The 11399-nt window shown below is 54.8% G+C and overlaps 1 long non-coding RNA gene across 1 annotated transcript; it reads right to left on the bottom strand.

Moving 5' to 3' along the window:
* Positions 1-408: 408 nt before the first annotated feature.
* On the bottom strand, positions 409-1647 carry LOC122168398. The gene is made up of 2 exons (XR_006171243.1): positions 1365-1647; positions 409-562 (listed from the first exon to the last, which is right to left on the bottom strand). It is a non-coding gene; the product is annotated as an uncharacterized LOC122168398 (long non-coding RNA).
* Positions 1648-11399: the final 9752 nt, after the last annotated feature.

Raw genomic sequence — 11399 nt, forward strand, 5'->3', positions numbered from 1 at the left:
ATGTAGAGAAGGAAATGTCTGAGTGTGAAGGCACCAACAGGCAGAGCCAGGGCTGTGAGAACGGCCTGTCCCCACCAGGCAGAGCAGCAGGCGGCTGCTGAAGGCGTCCATGCAGAGCAGGGAGCTCTGCTGTGGGCTCTGAGGCTGCGCCTGGATGGGCATGAGCTGCAGCACACACAGGGGGAACAGCGGGCAGAGAGGGCTAGGGATGGGGGTCTGAGGAAATCTGTGACAAGAGCACTCTGTGAAAGCCATTTAAAGCCAGCAGCCCCAGGGCTGTAAGAAGTAGAATTATGCAGTGCAAGAGACTTCTCAAACGCTGACAAGCAAAGAGTTGAGCCCAGGCTGGGCTCCTCTTCCCCGTACTACAGCCCGCGATGCCCAAAGGTAATGCCCAGGACAGAGGAAGATGCTTATTCTTCATGTTATGACAGCATCGGCTGCCCCATCCCAAGCCAAGACTTTGCTCCGCTCAATGCTGTGCAAACACAGATGATTAATGGCATGGTGCTTCTTTCTGACAGCCAGATCTTCAAACTCCCCTTGGAGAGCTCAAAAATTTCTTTAAAAAAAAGAAAAAAAAAAAAATCAGAAAGGGAAAAAATAAAGACAGGAAATCCGAGCCGCCCCTGCGGCCAGTGGGTCGGATAAGCGCGTGCTTTATGCACCACGTCAAAGCAGGCTGCCCTCACCGAGCGCCCCAGCCCTGAGCAGTGACATCCCCAGGCCACCCCTCCCACGGGTGCTGCTGCGGTGACCCGGAGTCATGGGAACGAGTCCTGAGCAGGGACAAGGGAAGCCCTGAGCTGCAGCTCCCCTGGGGCTCTGCACCTCTGTGTGAAGCGCACGGTGTTGCCACCAGCCTGCAGAATTAAGCTCTGTCACCCCCCACCCATCCCCCACCCCCGCCGACTCACCATAGAGCTCATTCCCAGGAGTCAGAAGCTGTAAAAGCGTCACCAGGAGAAACATATGGCTACAAACAAAGCTCTGGAGGTGGAAGTGAGCAAAGGGGAAAAGTATGCTGCTCTGTCATGCACAGATCCTGCTCTCCCGTCGCTGGGATGCTGCGGGATGTGCTGCACACAGGGCTGGGCAGAGCACGGCTGCTCCATGCCTACATTTCCACCTCCAGCAAACATTTGGACACATGCACTGTGAGTGCAGCTGCAAAGGGGATGTGTGGAAGGTGTTCAAAATGCCCATCAAACAAATCAGCTCCCAGCCCCAAGTGCTCTACAGGCAAAAAGATTTGTCCCAGTGCTTGGCTGGGGTGGGAGATTGGGTCACTTCAGTCAATGTAACACAAAGTGAGGGACGGAGGCAGAGGAAATTGGTCAAATCAGCTCCTCACAGATACGCACAGCCCAAACGCTGCTGCCTTCCTTCCAAGCGTGGCCAGGCCCCTCCATCCATCCCTGGGCATCTCATGCTGCTGGAACCAGGATGCAAACACCCCATGGACCAGGACATGCTTCTTCACCCGCTCAGACAGAGGCAGATGGAGCCAGGCTGGAAAAAACGAGCTGCCCTTGATTCCAAGTGAGAAACACAGCTGAAAAAGCCAGCTGACCTTTGCCCCAACCAGGTGTTTAAAAAGAAAGAGAGGAAAAACAAGAGATAATCCTGTTTTGAGCACAGCTGCTGTTTTGGTCATTAAATTTACAGGCAAATCACCTCTCAGGATCATCCTCAGCAGTTGGGTGCCTGAGTACAGGCACTGCGGCAGCCAGGGAAGGGTTAGGGAATGGAAAATGCCTGCAAGCTTCTCGTCCCACAGCCCCACCAGAGCTGACGCAGAAAAGGAATGCAAACCCCAATGCCTCTCGCTTGCAGCCGTAAACCCCTTCCTGCTTGGCTGTTGCCAGAGACGTGATGAAGCGGGAACAGGCCAGATTGGATCAGGACAGCACCGGCGCTCGGTCTTGCCCTGCTATGGGACAAAATGCAGGGAGGAGAAAAAGTGGATCTGCATCCCCCATCACCTGGGGAAACTGAGGCAAGAGGGAGCTCCACTCTTATCAAGCTGTCTTTTCCTTTAGACAACCTGCAGCATTTCCCAAGCAATGCCAAGGTTTTATTGTTATTCCTCTTTCAGCCTTGGCATGGGGGAGCTGGCATACCTACACCAGCACAAGTACTTTACAGCCAGCACTGGGCTTTGTCTCACCCCTGGTGCTGAGCTTGCAGTCACCCCGTGGGGATGGAGCAGCGCCTCCCCAGGGGACTGAGACCTAGCAAACTCATTGCTGGAACAGCCTGTGGAAGTAGCCCAAGTAAAAGGCAAAATGCAGGAAGGGGCTCAAAGCTCAAAGCAGAAGGGAAGTGGCATCGCAGTTCATGAGGACCCCGTCCCTGCTGCATGTCACACACAGCTGGCAGTGGGGCTGGCCAATAGCTGGTGGTGGACACGGCACAGCTGTCAGCTCCACTCCATCTGCACTGTGACCACTGAGCCCCCCCAGCACACCCCCAGCCCCTTCCTCCCCATTCCACATCTCCTGGGCTATTCTCATGGCTGCTTTAAGTGCAGGGAGGAGATACAGAATTCATCAGACCTCGCATTTCTTGGGGATTAAATCATCCAGCTCATTTCTCTGAGGGAGAGAAGTCCAAACCCCCCTTTTTTTTTTTTTCCTGCAGGGCCGAGCAGCCACTCATCAGCTCTTGGCAGCGGGGCACGGCGCTGGGCCAAGTTGCTGCTGCGTGCTCAGCTCACAGCCGCAGTGCTGGGGGCTGGGAGCTGCGGGGTATCAACCAGGGCCCCCTCCCTGCCCCACGGTGCCCCTGCCTGGAGCACCCCCACCCAGCCCTGCCATCGTGTCCTCTCCTCTCCTGGGTTTGGTGGCCCAGTTTGCTATGGTTCAACAGTGGTTTGCACTGGGAGTGCACAGGACACGAGGACCTTTCCTCCCCTGAGCAAAAGCTGCATTTTTCCAAGCTGTCTTGGGTGTGACAGTAGCCTCTATGTGGAAAATGGCCCCCATCATTCCCTGTCTGGATATTCTATGGAAAGGACATTAGGGCTGATAATTTAGATAAACAAAGAGAAAGTGACCCAGGCTCTGGAGCTCATGCTGAACCCTAGGGCTGCTCCTGAGGAAGTTGCTGCTTCCACCCTGCCCCAATGTCACTGCTTCATCCCAGAGATCCCATCCTGCTCACTGGGCCCCTGTGAACAGAGGGGAAACTGAGGCATGTGTCCAGGGATGTCAAGAAGGCAACAACGTGTTCCCACATCCCTGGGGTCTGCAAGAGACCCTACCAAGCTCCAGTACATGCTGCTCCACCTCTCCAATCCTTGGAAACCCCAGGACATCCTCTCCCTGCTCTTTACAAGCAGTTTGACCACTCACTGAACTATATGTGATGGGTTTCACAGAACAACTCATATGAATGTCAAGCTGGGAGCAAACCATTTGGCAGCTGAGCAGAGGATGAGCAGCAGCAGCAGCACTACCCAGCCCCAGCAGACCAGGAGCCCCGCCAATGTCTATTTCATCTCTTGTTGTTGGCTATTTTTTTGGCTGCAGAGCCCTAAATCCCCAGGGGAGCAATTTATTACCCCTGGGGATAAATGGTGCTGATGAGGGGACCTTCATTGTCCTTCTCTGGCAGAGGTCCATGACTCAAATGGGTCCCCAGACAGGCACAGTGACAAGGGCAGGTGACCTAGTAACCCCACAGTGACTGCCTTACCCATCCCTGAGACAAGGCTAGGGAGCTCATGTGATCTTAGGCAGCATCTCAGACCCAGATGCTTCAGGAGACAGCCAAAAGTACATGGAAATGCTTCAGATAGCTCCTGGAAGGAGCTCGGGTGGCTGGGAGCCACCTCCTCCTGCCCTGCAGTCCCCAGTGCCACCACAGAACCCATGGGCTCTGGGGTATTGCTGCTGCCCAGAGACCTCAGATGGGGAGGATTTCCCCCCTTTTCCTGCCCTCCTGCTCCCACCACCCCCACATCCCCGTCACCCCGCACGTGAAGGCAGCAGCAGTGCCTGCTCCCCATTAGCAGCTTTCTGGGAGACAGCACTGGGAACAGCCCAGCAAACACAGACCCAGCAGCTGCCAGCATCCTCCCCAGGAGCCCATCCACAGCTCCTCCACATCACCCACCCCATGTCCATCCCACCATCCCCTCCATCCCCTCCCACCCAGGAACGGGGTGGCCTGCAGTTCCAGCCCCATGGCATGTGGGGCGGACACACTGCCCCACATCCTCTCTGTAGTGCCACGTGCTCCAGCAGAGCTTTGCAGATGGCCCCACTCTGGCATCCCACAGCTGCTGTCAGTTGAGACAAGCTGTGCAGCTGCTTGCTCTCCAGCAGGCACACTTGATTTAGCTCCTGATAAAGGGGGACAGTTCTCCCCTCTCCTTGTTATTCACACGGGACAGGAGCTCACTGTGCTCCCTGGTGCATTTCGTGCTGCTTGACACGCTGCAGCCCACAGTGGGGCAGGGACAGGGCACTGTGCCACAGCCCATGGTGGTAGGGAAGGATGGGGGCTCCTGGGGGCATCTTGGAGCTGAAAAAGTGGGCAGTGTTGGTCAGAATAAGAACAAGGCAGTGATTCAATGGAATGAAGCACACTGGAAACCATGAAAGCAAATATTCCGAGCCGAGCACACAATTAGCTGGTGGGACCCATCATCACAAGATGCCGCTCAGGCCAAATGGCTCTATGGGGTTTTAAATAAATACATGAAAAATATGTGAGGGAATGCCCACATGTAGGGAGACTGCTGTCATTTGGGGCGGCAGGAGCAATGGGAGCAAGCATTCCAATGAGCAGAAAAGTGCTGGGGACACAGAAGCAAAGGAATCATCAAGCCGTGGTGGACATCTGCCTGCTTCTCAGGTGATGCATTATGCCCCTGGAGGGATGGAAGGGATTACCCAGCTATTGGCATGCAGGTGACACAGCTCCCCACTGTCTGAAGCGCTGTCCCAAAGCCTCTGTCACCTCCCTTGCCCTGTCCAGGCGTCACTGCTGGCTGTTTGCAAAGGAAACACCTGAGGTGCATCTGGCCCTTCCAGCCCTCCCTTGGGTTTGGCCTTCATCCCTGCTCCTCCTCCTTGCCCAGTATTTTTCCTCTCCAAAGGCAGGAGCCAGCCGGCTGCTTCCCTCACATGACATCAGCTGCACTGTGATCCTGGCTGCTCCCCAGGGTGGTAGGGGACAAAGTGCTGCAGCCCACCAGTGCCTGGGGGACTGCTCCCACCCCCAGCATCTGCTCCACCACAGTATCCTCAGAGGCGATAACTGGGGTGATGTGGGCTAAGGCTGATGGACCTGGAGGGTAAAAACAGCTCCTTTCCAGCAAGCAACCCCAGCTGGGGAAGGCATGACTGGGGACATCCTGGTGCTGGTCTTGCTTCTTAATAAATATGCTCCTCCTATGATGACCTGACAGTGCGTTTTGGGCAGAATGACAACACCGTCCCTTCCAACACAGCAGCCCCTTGCCTGCTCAGCTGCCCCCTGGAAAACCCCAGCCTGAGCAACAGACACCTCCAGCAGCCTCACTGCAACAGCTGCCAAAGGCACGTGAGACATCCCGAGCTGGGGGCTGGGCTGCACGTCTCAGATAGGGGACATTTCCTACATGCAGACCCTTGCTGTGCACTGAGCATGCAGCAGTCCCCAGCTCCACACCATGTGTGTGTGATGAGAAGGTGAAAGCAGAGCACAGGAGGCTGGGGGTGATGGATGCAGCCTGAGCTGGGAAGCAGTCTCAGTGGCCCCATTCTATTGCTGCTCATTGCACTCGGTGCGGGTTTGCCTATATTGCTTGGCGGAGTGTGAGTAGCAAACAGGCCTCATCAAAACCCCAGAGATACCCAGAAATGGCTCCAAATATTACAGCTATAAATTCAGCTCATTTCTCTAAATGCTCAGAGCTGCCAGGGAGGTTGACTCAATCTCTCTCCTGGTGGCTTTGTGCCGAATCCCACCAGACACTGTTCCCCCTGCAGCTCCTCATGAGGGTCTGCAATACACATCCCACCATACCCCAAGCTCCTACTGGTGCAACCTCCACTCTCACACCCCTTCTGTCCCCAAGGTCTTACCATCTATTCCCCCTCTCCCCTCCTGCCAGCTTTCCCCTGTCCCTTTGAACCATGGCTACTTTTGCAGCACTGCTGGGACCACTCCGTGTGGCTGCTCTGCCTTGTGCTTTTCCCCACGCGAGCAAAGGCTCCATGTTCTCCTCTCAGGCTCTTTCAGGGAAGGCAGATCCCACTGGAGATGGGTTTCTTTTCTCTCCAGGTTGACTTTTCCCATATTCTTCCTTTCACATGCTGGACCATACACAAGCAGCTGGCTGCCCCAGACACAGGACAGACCCAGCCCCACTGCTCCCCTGCAGTGGCTATTTGCAGGTAAGAGTTAACTCTTCCTCACGAGCTCTGCATGTCCCTCAGCTGTGTACATTGAAGGCAAGCATCAGATTTCCAAAAACATTCCAGGACTGATCCTCCAGAGACTATATCCTCACATCCCCCCATAAACGTATTCCTTTCTCCTCAGGAAGAGCAGGGCTATAATTAACCCTGGATCATCCCTGGGGTTGGGAGAGCTGGGAATGCTTCAGAACACGGACTCCTCACCCAGCCCTTTCTCCAGCCACTCATCACCCAAATATTTGAGGCCCGGTTGTGCAAAGAGTAAATTGTGCAAAGGGACAGAGCAGAAATCCAGGCAGCTGCTGGCTGTGGCAGCTGCTCAGAAGGGGAGGCGAGCAAAACCTCAGATCCAAAACTGGGGGTACCAGCATCTGCCATTGCCAGCATCTACCATCCAAAAGGAGCTACTGAAGTTCTGTAGATGCTGGGGCTTCCCATTTTCCCATTTCAGGGGTCAGAAATGGGGTGCTTTAGCAGCAAAGTCAAAGCCTAATCCATTTGCTCCAGCCTGTCCTTTGCCACAGAGATGGTTGGTGGCATCAAGGGGATGGCTGTGGCTGTGTGCCCTGTGCCACCACAGCTGCCAGCACACAGAACCCTGGGGAAGCACCCAGCGTCAGCCACAGGTGACACTGCATCCCCAGAAACATCCCAGAGTTTCGATTTCCCACCAAGTGCTTTACTGAGAGTAAAAATAGAATGGAGGTATTCCGACAGTATCAAAAAATAATGTTTCCTGCAGCTCCAAACGACCACAGTTTTACGAGAAACTTCTTATTTTTGTTCTTGTATTACTTTGAAGTGGGAAAGAAAAAAAAAAAAAAAGCAGAGTGTGCAGCCTTTCCAAAGGAACTGAAAACCTTCCTCCTGTCCAGCACAAACTGCTGCTCACTCCTCTTTAAAGCAGAGAAGCACGGAGGCTGAGCAGTGAAGCAGCAAGGTGGTGGCAGCACGGAGGCTTCTGCCTCCCCCGGCAGTACATGGAATCTCATAATGAAACTCGCCTTGGTGGAAGTCCCAGCTGGGCTCACACAGACCCCAGAGAGCCTGAGCCGAGGTTATCAATCACGGATGCACTCCAGCTCCAGGTTTATTTTCCTGGCTGTGGTGTTTTTGCTCTGCTCTGAAACTATGTCTGCATGGAAACAGTCCAGTTGTTGCACAAGCTTCAAGATAAACTCCTCACAAACCACGATGAAAACTGGGAGGAAAGGAGATGAAGGGAAACGGCAAATAAATCACACTGCTCCTGTATTTTCCACCTATCTGAGCTCCACCCCTTATCTCCTGTCTCTTCCCTCTTGTTCCCAGCTGCTCTGCAGCTCAGCCCCACAGCTCTGTGCTCGGCCCGCTCCTCGCAGCAGTTCTTATCCCAATGGCTGGGAGGTGACAGCCAAGCCCGGGGCTGCTGAACCCCTTTGAGAGGGGGGCTGGGGGGTGGGTCAGTCCGGAGCCCCACATCACCGCTCCTGGTCTGGTGGAGGCAAAGCTGGGGCTGGGCTAAGGCAGGGGGATCTGGACCTTTGTGCGGAACATCTGCCAGGACAAATCTCCCTCCCCAGTTCCTGGGCCTCCATAACGAGTTCCCCAAGTCCTGGGGACAAGAAGAGCCTCAAGGAGAAGGGGGCACCTGAAACCCCAAAATGCTCCCATGCAGGGGAGGGGCTGGAGCAGCCAGCACAGCCCAGGATCCAGGGGTTAAATCCCCCAGCTGGTGAGTCAGAAGTCTTTGATGCAGCCAAAAGGAGCTGAGTAATTTGTGTATCTGCAGAGGTCACACTGCCTCCTCTCTCCTTACGTCTGTTACTCATGCTGCTCCTTCCCACTCTCCCTCTGCAGCCTGGACTTCTCCCTCCCTCCAGCTCACCAGCTCTCTTTACTACTGTTGCTGTTAATTATCAGCACTATCACAGCCCTGAGGAGCCCCTGGCAGCCCCATGTGATGCTGGTTCTGTTGGAGCACGGCGCAGCGATGGGTGCCAATCGCTCACCCCGCTCCCTTTCCTCTCCCTCTCTTCCTCTGTGGGTATTCATCCCTCTGCACTCTGTGGTTTTGTTCAGAAGTTCTGAGCAGCAGAATTTCTATAGGACTCACCCTGCCGCTGGCTCTGCAAAGCCGCTTAGCCCCGAGCGACGAGGCAGGAGCTGCTCTTGGAGCTTTGTGTCTCTCGAATGAGTCTCAGTAATCCCAGGTTGCTACGAAGCACCTGGGCAGCCAGAAAGACTTCCTTGCATTTAATCAAATCACTTAATTAGGTTGTTTAATAAGCAAGGGAGTTCTGGGAACATCAGTGTTTCCCTGCTCTCATACAGCATTTGAAGAAGGGATTTATGGCAGAGCCATTAAGGTACAACAATCTGCTTTTAACCCATCACAGCAGAGCCTCCCCACTCCCGTGCCCACGGGGCCCCTTTCCCTGGGAGCTGCCCAAAGGGGTGGGGGTGATCCAGGGCACACATCGAAGCATCCCACCACTGCCAGCTCCACTCCAGCTCCTGCAGAGCAGCCATGGGAATGGGTATTTTCCTACGTGGGCAGCTTGACCCACTCAGCCCCTGCTCAGCTCATTGCCCCTCTGGTTATGGAGGGCGGATTGCAACTCCATCTCACCCAGCAGCAGTAAGCGTGCACCCGGGGGCAGGGGCAGCTCGAGGGGCTCCTGCTCTTTCCTTCCACTGTGTTATGTACCCCTGAGTGCCTGTCCTACACTGGCCACCCCGAGCAGCTTGCAGCATCCACTGCACATTGTGTTGCTGCCACGCTCCACTCCCCTCCAGATGGATTTGCTTTTCATTTCCCAATCTGGGTCTTTGTATTTCTTGCAGATTTTTCTAACCTCTCTGTCCTCTTTGGTATTTGCAAATCTTCCCAGTTCTGCATCCACAGAGGATTTTGTGCATGTGCTATTTCCTTCCTCATCCACAGCGTTCCTGAATCCCAGTAAACACGTTGGTCCCCATGGGCCACCATTGGACCTGCATTTTGAATCTTCCCGGCCTTGCAGAGCCCTGAAAACCCTCAGATGTAGACACAAAGATTTCCACAGCCAATTCGAGTTCGTGAACCCCACACATCTGTTGGCCGAGCTGAGAACCCAAATCCCACCTGATGTAGTCCAGCCTACAGCATCCTCGGCACGCAGCAAGCACCAGAGCCCAGAGCAGGGCTGGAACCACCACCTGCATCTCACCTCCCCATCTCTCACCTCCCCACACTTCTGTTATTCCTCCAGGGCCTGAAAGTTGGCTGCAATTATTGCCTGGAGATGCAAACATTCATTCCTCCCTCCAGAACTGCTGCCAGCAGCTCAGGGCAACTGATAACTCCCCAGTTAATGCAATCACTGGCACCCAGTAATTAACATCTGCTTCTCACCCCTCAACAGGGACATGCTGGGAGGTCAGGTATTTGCAGGCTCTGGGCATTGCTGTGCCTTTCATTGGAAGTGCAAGAGCTGTGTAGGCAGCTCCCACTGTATTTCCAGCCCTCAGCTCCACTCCCTGACCCTTTCCTCCCCATTTGAAGCCAGGTCACCACAGCACGTGTGGCCCTTGGCCTCCTCTGGCTCCAGTGGAAACCTGAAGCTATCAAAGCAATCCACCACAGCCTCAGATAATTTCTTCCCGAAACCTTTCCCCTTCATTTTGCAGCAGCTGCCCCATGGTGACAATGGCAGCTCTCATCCTGTCCTGATGCTCACTGGGGCTGCAGAGCCCTGCCATGCCTTCCACCCAGCATGCACCGGCGTTTCATAAGGAATACATGGCTCAAGGCTGGAAAATAAACATCTTTCTGTTTCTCCTTGCCTGGGGAGATCAGCTCCAACACGTTAATTTTGCCCATCTATTTTGATTGAAGCAGAAGTGGATGGAAGGCAGAGCTGAGCTGTCAGAGCTGAACAATCAGCTGTCAGGAGCCTTCCCAGAAGGTGCTGTGCCCACCACCATATTTGCCAGGGAGGGACAGGATGGTTCCAGACCAGAGCAAAGCACAGGAAGCTCCGGGGGGCAAAGCAGCCACCCTGGGGGCATCAACCCCCAAATCTTCCTACAGCAACAGCACCATCTGGAAGGACTGCTTTCTGCTGGCTTCATCTCAATATGGCCAAGAATTGAAGATTAACCCCCAAATGGTGCAAATCTGGTCTGGGACTAGGTGAGGAGATGTGCACTGGGGGTGTCTCTATTGGAGCTGAGCCTCCACCCCCAAAGCTCTACTCCAAACCTTACCCCCAGCCCCAAATTCCCTGGGCTGGGCTGCAGTTCTCTATCTACAGCATTGAGTCAGCTGTGCACATCAGCCCCTCCTTTCCCAGAGATCCCCTCAGAGTCCTCATCAGTGCTCCCAGCAGGACCAGCACCCCCTGCCCTGCACAGCACCAGGCTGGCTTCCCTGCATGCTGTACCCCCACCATGCAATGCAGACTATTTGGCATCATTAGCAGCATGCATAATGGCTCCAATTAGAAGAGCTGGAAAGCTCCAGGGAGTTGTGGCTCTGCTTTCCCAAATGTCAGGTGGAGGTGGAGCAGCAGAGGAAGTGTGTTCATCTTGAAGGCATCCGTGCTGCAGTTCCAGTAGAGGCAGATGCTCTGGTAGCAGCTTCTGCAGCCCCACAGCTCTCTGAGGACCTGCTCTCGTGCGGGTGGAGGGCTGCAAAACCCACAGCCAAACCCCAAAACTGTGACCAAGGCGGCTCCAAGCCCTTGGCTGCTTTCCCCAGCATCTTCACAACACTGCCAGAGAGCACCATTGCTTGGGAAATGGTGGCACTGATCTTTCTCTAGCACTATCAGGACAGGGGTTGGGGAAATTTCCTGAGAGGAGGGGGTGGCATGGGGCTGGCCTGGTGCTGGCAGCACTCACAGTGGGTCACCATCTCTGCTCCGAGGCCAGCAGCGGAGCTCCAAGGGCAAAGGAGGCTGCCACCCGTGCAGCCTGTTTGTTTTTCAGCACAGAGCGAGGCTTTGCTGGAGCTGGAGGAAC

Source organism: Centrocercus urophasianus, unplaced genomic scaffold (assembly GCF_019232065.1).
Source record: "Centrocercus urophasianus isolate 14NV4802_14NV808 unplaced genomic scaffold, USGS_Curo_1.0 seq_42, whole genome shotgun sequence".
In the NCBI taxonomy this organism is placed as follows: Eukaryota; Metazoa; Chordata; class Aves; order Galliformes; family Phasianidae; genus Centrocercus; species Centrocercus urophasianus.